The sequence below is a fragment of the Miscanthus floridulus genome, chromosome 7 (genome assembly GCF_019320115.1).
Source record: "Miscanthus floridulus cultivar M001 chromosome 7, ASM1932011v1, whole genome shotgun sequence".
Lineage (NCBI taxonomy): Eukaryota > Viridiplantae > Streptophyta > Magnoliopsida > Poales > Poaceae > Miscanthus > Miscanthus floridulus.
The window spans coordinates 20484420-20494104 of NC_089586.1; the positions used below are offsets into that span (position 1 = coordinate 20484420).

Genomic DNA, 9685 nt, shown 5'->3' on the forward strand with positions numbered 1-9685 from the left:
CTCAGACACGGCATGGCGCCATAGTGTCGGTTCCGTGGAGGCAGGGGCTGCGGCGTGGCGAAATCCATGCCGCACGGTCGTTCCGTTCACCGATCTCAACAACCGGAGTGCATATTTTGTTTTGTCACTGACGGTTCTGTATGGTATCACCTGTCATAGCTTATACTAGTAGTACATATATAAGTGCTTGAATGAATTGGTTACGTTACAACCCAGGTCAGGTCAGATGAAATGTGGCAGGACGATGGATATGACGACATGCAGAATCTCAAGGTTCAGCATCACGACTTGTGTGAAGTTGATGAATCAGCAGAGAGCTTATCCGATGAACTGATCACGGTTTTGTTTTGCACAGTTCACAGCACCGACCACCGCTTGGATGGCTGAAAAATTGGCTCACCAAGGCTAGCTATCTCCTTCCGCGAAGCTTCGGAAGCCTTTGGGTATAAGAAACAGGGCGGGCCGTCGTCCTCCAACTCCCGCTATAACCGATCGAGCGAGCGAGCGAGCGTCATGGACCATCGGCTGTTCCTCCTCGTGCTCCTCGCGGCCGCGTCCTGCGTCAACATCGGCGTGGCCGGAGGAGCGCCATGGCCCGCCGTGGCGCTCGCCGCCTACTCGCTGTGGCTCGTCGCCGCCGTCGCGCTGGGTGTGGGACTGCTCCTCCCACGTCCACCGTAGTTTGCTCCGCTCCCGCCGGTCGCCGTCCACGCCGCCGCCGCTGCCCACCGGCCGGTCGCTTGTCCAGGTGCAGCCGCCACTTGGTTAATTATGAAGGCTATCGTCGACGCCACCGGCCGCCATGCATGAACGTGAAATTCACCGGAGGCTTCGGGTCGGACGGCGGGGAGGACCTGCCGTCAGCATGGAAACGCGGGGCTACGTACCTCACCCACCTTCGATCCATCGATTCCCAGCTTCCTTGCTCTTCTAACAGCTTTGTTTCTTTGCTTGTACTCCTTTTTAGGATCGGATTTTTACTTAGGCTCTATTCTGTTGATTGATCCGTTGCAGGAAAGCGGCCTGGCAGGTTCTTAAACCTATATAAGTAGATTCATTCATGCGCTAGCCGGCTTGCAAGGTTCAAAGTTTGAACAAGAAAAGGACAGGTCAACAAGTCTGATGCTCCCCTCTGACTCGAACGGTGCGTCAAGAGTAGAGAACTAGTCATGAACTCCACTGTTTGTCCACTCTACTTGCATTTATATTTTGAATTGAATGTTTGTATTAAATTGGTGTTCTCAAATTAAGTGTTTGTTTGTATTAGTGTTTGTTGATCACTTGTATTTTGGTTTTGACGTCCTATTGTACATTATGTGGAATAATAAAGTTGTGATTGTACCTTAATTTGTAACTCCATTATTCCAAGTATTTGATCCTTTTGTAGACTGCGTGTGTTGTTACGGGAACCTTAAAATTTTCAATGCGCATAGGACCATAAGTTAGTCTCTCATGCCAAACATAACTAAAAAAATATTTCCACATCACTCCAGTATATCATGTACTTAGTAGTTTTGCGTACCAAAGTCGATCATCTAACACAACATTACTACCAGCTTGTCCCTGAAAATCCCAATATCTTCACATAGATTATCCCTTGGTCTTCCATGTGTTTCTAATGCTTGAGAATAGGCATGTCCCTACAGGCTGCAGTATATACATTGCTTCATTAGATAATATAGAAGAGAATAGTGTGTTACAAAATGAAGTGCTGCAGAAATGCATATCCCTACAGGATGCAGTTTATAAAACAAAAAAAAACATGTGAAAAGAAAAGTTACTGCAAAAGTGCAAGTCGGGCGCGTCCTGGGCACCAGTAGCTGGAAGCGTTCCCCTAGTCAATCCATGTCCGTCGTAGTGATTTGCCTGTCAGCGTGGTGGACATTTTCTCCGCCCTCTCCGGCTGCGCCCGTGAACCCAGGGCACCATGTTTTCCTTTATGTGTTTTTCCATCCTGTGTCTCGCCTCCATCGTTGTAATCGTTTTATTATGAATCAAGAACGCTTCACCTATATTCTGTTGTCTTGGAATGTCCGGGGTCTTGGTCTCCAAGAGAAACGCGACACTGTCCAGGACACAATTTCCATCTCTCACCCACATATCGTCTGCATTCAAGAGTCTAAACTTCGATCCATGGACTCGACCTCGTGTAAATCCTTCCTCCCCTCCTACTTGAGCGACTTTGCCTTTTCCCCCTCTGACAGCTCCCGCGGTGGACTCATCACCGCATGGAATCCCGCCGTCGTCTCCGTTGATGGCATCGGCGGGATCACCGTGACTCCTTGAGCTTTCTCGATGAGTTCGAATCACTACCTACCCCCCCCCCCCCCCCCCCCCCCAAACTGGGTTGCCATCGGGGACTTCAATCTCACCAGGAACCCCAATGACAAAAATACAGCCGGGTTCGACCGTCGCCTCGCCGCGTCCTTCTACGACCTAATCGATCGCCTGGCCTTGCTCGAGCTCCCCCTCCTTGATCGGCTTTACACCTGGTCTAACAAATGGGCCTCCCCAACACTTGCCCGCCTGGACCGAGCTCTAATCAACACGGCATTCAACTCTTCGTTCCCCAACTCCTCTCGCGGCTCGGGTCTACATCCGATCACACCCCCTTCGTACTTAACATCCCCACTGCTATCCCAAAATCCCACAGATTCCGATTCGAGAATGCCTGGCTAAAAAACCCCAGCTGCCTCCCCTCAATTTCCCCTGCCTGGTCTCATGCTTGGGTGCTGGAGGACGCCGCCGGCGGACTGGTGGCTCGTGTCAAGGCGGCTCAAGGTCGGCTGTGCTGGTAAACGGTGTCTCGGGCCCTTGGATCACCTGCAAGAGGGGACTGCGTCAAGGCGACGCCTTGTCCACCTACTTGTTCCTGCTGGTAGCGGACGTCCTCCAAGCTCTCGTCAAGGCAGATTCCAGCATCCACCACCCCCTGACTGATGGCCCGTGCCCCGTCCTACAGTACGCCGACGACACCATCTTGCTGGTCAGAGTAGATCGGGAGGAGGTCCGCCGACTAAAGGAAATCCTAGACATGTTCTCGGAGCCCACAGGCTTGAAGATCAATTTCAACAAGAGCACGGCCACTCCCATGCACCTGCGACCAGGAGCGCTCCCACAGACCTACCTGGGTTTGCCTCTCTCCAACCTCAAACTCCTGCAGTCGGCGTTCTCCCCACTCATTGCTTGGGTGGACCGATACGTGGCGGGCTGGCTGGAAGGCATTGCTACTGAGTACCGCCGGGCGTGTGGTCCTGATCAACTCGGTGCTGACTGGCGTGCCCACTTACGCCATGGGAGCGATGTTGCTCCCGCCAGGGATACGAGTGGCAATCGACGAAAGGAGAAGAGCCTTCCTATGGACAGGCACGGACAAAGCATCAGGAGCTAGGTGTCTTGTGGCTTGGGAAGATGTTTGCCAGGCAAAGGAAGATGGTGGCCTCGGGATCAAACGGATCGACACTCAAAACGCCTGTCTCCTGCTCAAACTGATCCATCGCCTCCATCACCCGGAGGGCTCAGCTTGGGCGGCCTGGGCGCAAGAACACACAAGGCTACATAACCTCGAAGCAGGGATGTCAGGAGCATACTGGGCTTCGCTGCGTGATCTCCTCCCAGCGTACCAAAGCATCACAAGAGTGGAGATAGGAGACGCCGCGACACTTCTTTATGGCATGACAACTGGCTGGTGGATGAACCGCTGGCTGCATACATGCCGGCCCTCTTCAGCCACTTTGAGGGGAAGGCGATATCGGTGCGGGAAGTCATGGACACGGGGCTACGGAACCTCGTCCAAAGACGGCTGACCGCTCAAGCCGCCGCTGAGCTGGAGCGGCTAGAAGAGCTACTCCCCAGCGTGGGGTTCAACGATGCCAGCGACAAGAGAACGAGCTTCTTCGAGGACGACTCCCACAAACTCATCTCAGGCATGATCTACCGCGCCTCGACACATGGAAAGCGTCTGTGCCCATCCTTCAAGTTCGTCTGGAAGAACTTCGCTCCCCCACGAGTTAAGTTCCTCGGGTGGCGGCTCACCAAGGAAAGAATCCATTGCCAAACGTCCCTGGTTCACAAACATATCCTCCAGGATGCACGATGCAAGATCTGCAAGATGTACGACGAGAACGCCGATCACATTTTCTCAGGCTGCCCTTTCGTTCGCAGCTTCTGGGAACAGATCAGATGGCGGCCAGAGGGGATCGCCAAGGTCGATGAACTCTGGAAGACTCAGGTACCGCCCCATGTGCACGAAAAAGTAGCTCACCCTCTGATCTTGCTCTATTGCTGGGAGATTGGCGCCACAGGAACAACGTCGTGTTCAGGGGGTTAGAACCTAGCACTGACAGGTTCGTTGCCACCTGCAAGGAAGCAGCGGCGTCTTGGAGCTGCAGGATCCCGAGAAAGGACCTTGTAATCGCTAGTAACTGGAGATCCTTGTTTTCTATGTAATCTCATCCTCCCCCCAACTGCTGATCACTTGATGTAAACCTTTGGCCTTTGCCCCTCCACCCACCGGGTCACCGGCATCTGTGGAATGAAAACCAGGTGGGGATTTGTCGATCCCCCCCCCCCCCCCCCCCCCCCCCCCCCCCCCCCCTCCCCACCCACGGGAAGTTGACCTCAAAAAAAAAAGTACAAGTCCTGTAGATATCAAGAGTTACTGGAAAGGAGAAAGTACAATTTGTTTAACTTGTTGGACAGACTGGTAAATGGAGTATTTCATATCACTATTGCATAGTACTGAAAAAGAAGGTTCCCTTGCTGTTGGAGGTCTCACATATGACTATTGCACAGTACTGAAAATTTATATTTAGCCTAGAAGTAGATCCAGGCTTATTAGAAGCACAGTGATTTAATATAAGATGAGGGCAGCATGATTGACCTTCCGACCAAGTCCTATCCTAAGGGGCTCTACAAACACTGAAAACTCCGTCTCATCAAGTGCCTTGAGGACATCATGGACCCTGCCTATCATGTTCAAAACTGTTTATAACATGATAAGTTCATTGTGGTGGTCCAATTTTAAAACACTGGACAGGCAGGAACATCTGGCTATACTCTAATTTTGAATTAGAAAAAAGGTAGTTCTTTCCTAACATGGAAGAAAATTGCAAGAGGAAGCAATAGGCAACTTACAGCTGTAACAAATAAGAAGCAAATCAGTAATCTCATTGAGTAAAAAAGAAGAAAATATTTCATGTACAATATTTTTTACTTTAATTCACCTTGCACAAACCATGGATCAGGAATCACTACAAATGTTTTATGTAGGGTTAGGAGAATCAGATGCAAAAAAAAGAAGGAAAGAAACAGATACAAAATCAACCTGTGTGTCAAGATTGAGTTGTTGTGCCAAATAGGTATGCTATGTTATCCTCGCTGCAGCTTGTTATAGCAATTTCTGCAGCAAGTTAGTTATGAGAGAATGGTTTTTGCAAAATTAATGAAAGTAAAATGCAGGTCTATGGAAACTTACATATCCAAACTTACAAAGACAACAAAGGATTCAGTTTGGATCACAATGATATTTTCTTGGAGCAGTGACAGTATCTATGAATTCCTCTAAAATAAACAAAAAGTAGAAGTATGGCTTCCATGGTTGACCTTCCGGGCATGAACCAATTTGGTTTCATGCCCGGAAGGTCAACCATGGAAGCCATTTTCTTAATAAGACAAGTTATGGAGCGGTATAGGGAGAAGAAGAAGGACCTACACATGGTTTTTATTGACTTGGAGAAGGCTTATGATAAAATACCAAGGAATGTTATGTGGTGGGCTTTGGACAAACATAAAGTCCCAACGAAGTACGTCGGGCTCATTAAGGACATGTACAACAATGTTGTGACTAGAGTTCGAACAAGTGATGGAGACACGGATGACTTCCCGATTAGGATAGGACTACATCAAGGGTCAGCTTTGAGCCCTTATTTGTTTGCTTTAGTGATGGATGAGGTCACAAGGGACATACAAGGGAACATCCCTTGGTGTATGCTTTTCGCGGACGATGTAGTGCTAGTTGATGAAAGCCGGACAGGAGTGAATCAGAAACTGGAGTTATGGCGGGAGACTTTGGAGTCCAAAGGTTTTAGACTTAGTAGAACTAAAACTGAGTATATGAGATGTGACTTCGGCACAACTACTCGGGAGGAGGAAGATGTTAGTTTGGAAGGTCAAGTAGTGCCTAGAAAGGATACCTTTCGATATTTAGGATCAATGCTACAGAGGGATGGAGATATTGATGAAGATGTTAGCCATAGAATTAAAGCAGGGTGGATGAAGTGGCGGCAAGCGTCTGGTGTCCTATGTGACAAAAGGGTACCACAGAAGCTAAAAGGCAAGTTTTATAGGACGGCGATTAGACCTGCTATGTTGTATGGTGCAGAATGTTAGCCTACAAAAAGACGACATATTCAACAGCTAAGTGTCGCGGAAATGCGTATGTTGCGTTGGATTTGCAGTCATACAAGAAGGGATCGAGTTCGGAACGATGATATACGTGAGAGATTAGGGGTAGCGCCAATTGAAGAAAAGCTTGTCCAACACCGATTGAGATGGTTTGGACATGTGCAACGGAGACCTCCAGATGCACCGGTGCGTAGTGGAATCCTAAGTCAGGATAGTAACGTGAAGAGAGGCAGAGGAAGACCGAAGTTGACTTGGGTAGAGGCAATAAAAGGAGACTTGAAAGGATGGAATATACCCAAAGACTTAGCCTTAGATAGGAGTGCTTGGAAGATAGCTATTCACGTGCCTGAACCTTGATTGCTTCTGTTGGGTTTCAACTCTAGTCTACCCCAACTTGTTTGGGACTTAAAGGCTTTGTTGTTGTTGTTGTAGATAAGGAATAATTTTGTGAGAACCATATTTGCTTTTGGGTTTGATTCAAGTACTGGATTCTGAGATAGATAATAATTAACAAATGCAATCAAAATTTAGCTAAATTGAGTAATGTACTTAAATCAAATCAGAAGCCCATAATTTACCTTGGTGCATTCCAAGTCTTTAAACATCTGTACTAATGTAATAACTTCTAATAAAATCCCTTGACACATTTTTGCCAGCAGCCAAGCAAACCAATGTAACAGAACTAATTTAAACAAGATAGTGCACATGGAAAAAGGGATATCAGCTGCACGGGAAATTATTACTTTCCCAATGCCTCACCCAGAAGGAAATTATTATTTTCCCAACAATAATGTCAAGCAGCTTGAAATAAAGATTCTTGCCAAATAGAGGCAACTAAAATACACAATAGAAAGAAACAAAGACTTGTGGTACTGATGAACATTTTTATGTTCCTTACACTGAAGTATTATAGTTTTAGCAGCTAGTTGCATCTACTAATAACTTATCATCTCACAATATAATTTGAAGGGAAAATAATTTATCATATACCAATGGTTGACATACCTTGTAAGCAGTGCAGTTGGCTTGCAGCAAGCTTAGTTGCCCAGAGATTTGCCAGCAATGAAGAGGAGGGGGGCCAAAGCCAAATCATGAGCGAAGAGACATGGGATCAAAAGCTTCCATGCTCCTGGTTACAGATGCTTCCCACTAATAACAAAAGAAGATATCTGAGTCACTGACCAATGCACACACTAATAATGGTGACTTTATTTCAGCCAATGTTCAACCTCAGCATTACAGTTTACACTACCGCTTTTCTTTCTCTATTTAATTGGCTAATCCAAATAAAGCTACCATAATTGCAACCTATTATACAAGCTTTCATTTATCAATCACTTAGTCACAATGGAATAATCTTTCCCTTTGATACAAACCTACTTGATGCTAGTGTAAACTGCAATACTGAAGTTGCCCATATATTTTCCTCATTGAGCAAAGCAAAATCCAGTACCCGTAATAGCTTTTGTAGTAGCTAAAAATAGTGCAGATCAAAGTACACATACTATGAGGAAAAACAACATCTCCTCTATTGATATATTTGCCTGATAGATTACTGCCAGCGATTTTCAGGAGAAAAAAAAAAGATGCAAGGCAATACTAATTCAGATTCTTAGATAAGTTAACAATGGTCTTTGCTTAAGCAAATTAGTTCCCTAAGGAAGAAAGAAAATAACTAAAATACTGCTGTAAGTTGCCTGTTGCTAGATACCCAACTATGCTAGATTCACGGAGCGAAACACACAAAATTGGATGAGGTCAGGGGAGGGGTCAGTCGCAGCTTACCGCCCAGCGACTCGAACCCTAACCCTAGATGCTGCAGTTCACAGCCACGGGGAGAGGGCGCGCTTCTTCGGCTGCTTGGAGCTCCTTCAACTGGGCCGCGCTCGTTCCCCTGGGTCGGAGCAACCGAGCAGGGAAGGGTGTGGCAGGGTGACGGCGTCGCGGGATGTGGTCGGGCGAAGGCGGCGTGGCGGCGGAGTGAGGCCATCGCGGTGGTGGAGTGGAGTGCACGGCCCTTGCGGCGTCGAGGAGGCAGAGTGGAGGGCAGGCGCCCTTGCGGCATCGAGGCGGCGGCATCGAGGCGGCAGAGTGGAGAGCAAGCGCAGGGGCCCTTGCAGCGGAGTGAAGCGCAGGCTTCTGCGCTGCGCTTGGAGAACGGACGGCGTGTGGGAGGCAGAGCTGGGAGGTCGTGCTGACTGCTGAGTGGAGTCGCGTTGTTGAGCGTGTGGCCCAACTGTCGGCGCAGACAGTGAGGAAGAGATTGGGAGACGACGTCGTGCGAGAAACGGTCATCGAACACCTACTAATATCGAACGCGTACGCCTACATATATCCTGAAATTTCTTTAAAAAAATTCGAAAAAAAAGTTCGATCACCAGGGTTAATTCTGGTGGTTAACGTCCCACTGAACAAACCTGCCATGAGCTCTTTCTAATTACCAGTCGATGATTGAGATGTCCATTGCTTTTGATTATAAGTGGTTTTTTTTGGGTCAGATTACAAGTGGTTTAATAAAATGTACGCGCCAGCAGTTATCCTCCTGAAAAGGTCCGATCCTCTTTATCTTACATTGAAAAGTCAAACGAGAATTGCAAGTCCTTGTACAAGTTACGACTACAAGGCTACAAGCCACAAATTATATGCGTCTTTTTGGGCCCTCACTTGTTTTGCTTGTATGATTTCCATTAACTATTGATACAAATACTGTTACGAAATATTTTCTTGTAGCAACTATAATGTAGGATTAAGAGGCGACTGAGATGCGCCATGCATGTATACTATGGTCATGTTTGGATCTCCTCAGGAAAATTGAGAATGCGATAAAAAAATCTAAACACTTGGATTGTAGAATGAGATTTTGGAATTTGAACTATCTATCTTAAACTTATTGTTTGAAGCTTTTCACTATGGAAAGGCAATAATAAATGAGATCAAAACGCCCCTTTATTTTTTTTTATCTAGAATTCAAATTCTACATTCACTATGTAGAACTAGAATCCATATTCTTTATATGAGAATAAGATCCAAACATGCACTATATTTTCTAGAGTCCTGCACAAAGTTATTCCTATTGTTCTTTTCTTTTCAAGTCCATGATATTTGTTTATATGTGTGACAACCATGTTATATTATTTCCATTCTTTAAAAATTTGGTATTTGCACTCCACAACACTGGTAGAGAACAGAGCTTTACTCTCGGTGGGGAACCCCCTCTAGTCCCGGTTCCCCACCCGGGAGCAAGCATCCGGGACTAAAGGGGGTCCTTTAGTCCCGGGTC

General features: G+C 47.1%; 1 long non-coding RNA gene across 3 annotated transcripts; it reads right to left on the bottom strand.

Moving 5' to 3' along the window:
* Positions 1-350: 350 nt before the first annotated feature.
* On the bottom strand, positions 351-8655 carry LOC136466692 (uncharacterized). 3 transcript variants are annotated; one of them, XR_010761414.1, is made up of 5 exons: positions 8191-8655; positions 7411-7554; positions 5327-5562; positions 1523-1647; positions 351-1410 (listed from the first exon to the last, which is right to left on the bottom strand). It is a non-coding gene; the product is annotated as an uncharacterized lncRNA (long non-coding RNA). The 3 variants fall into 3 exon arrangements; XR_010761413.1 differs by lacking the exon at positions 351-1410 and having other exon boundaries at positions 1420-1647; XR_010761412.1 differs by lacking the exons at positions 351-1410; positions 1523-1647 and having other exon boundaries at positions 4614-5562.
* Between the last annotated feature and the right edge of the window lie 1030 nt (positions 8656-9685).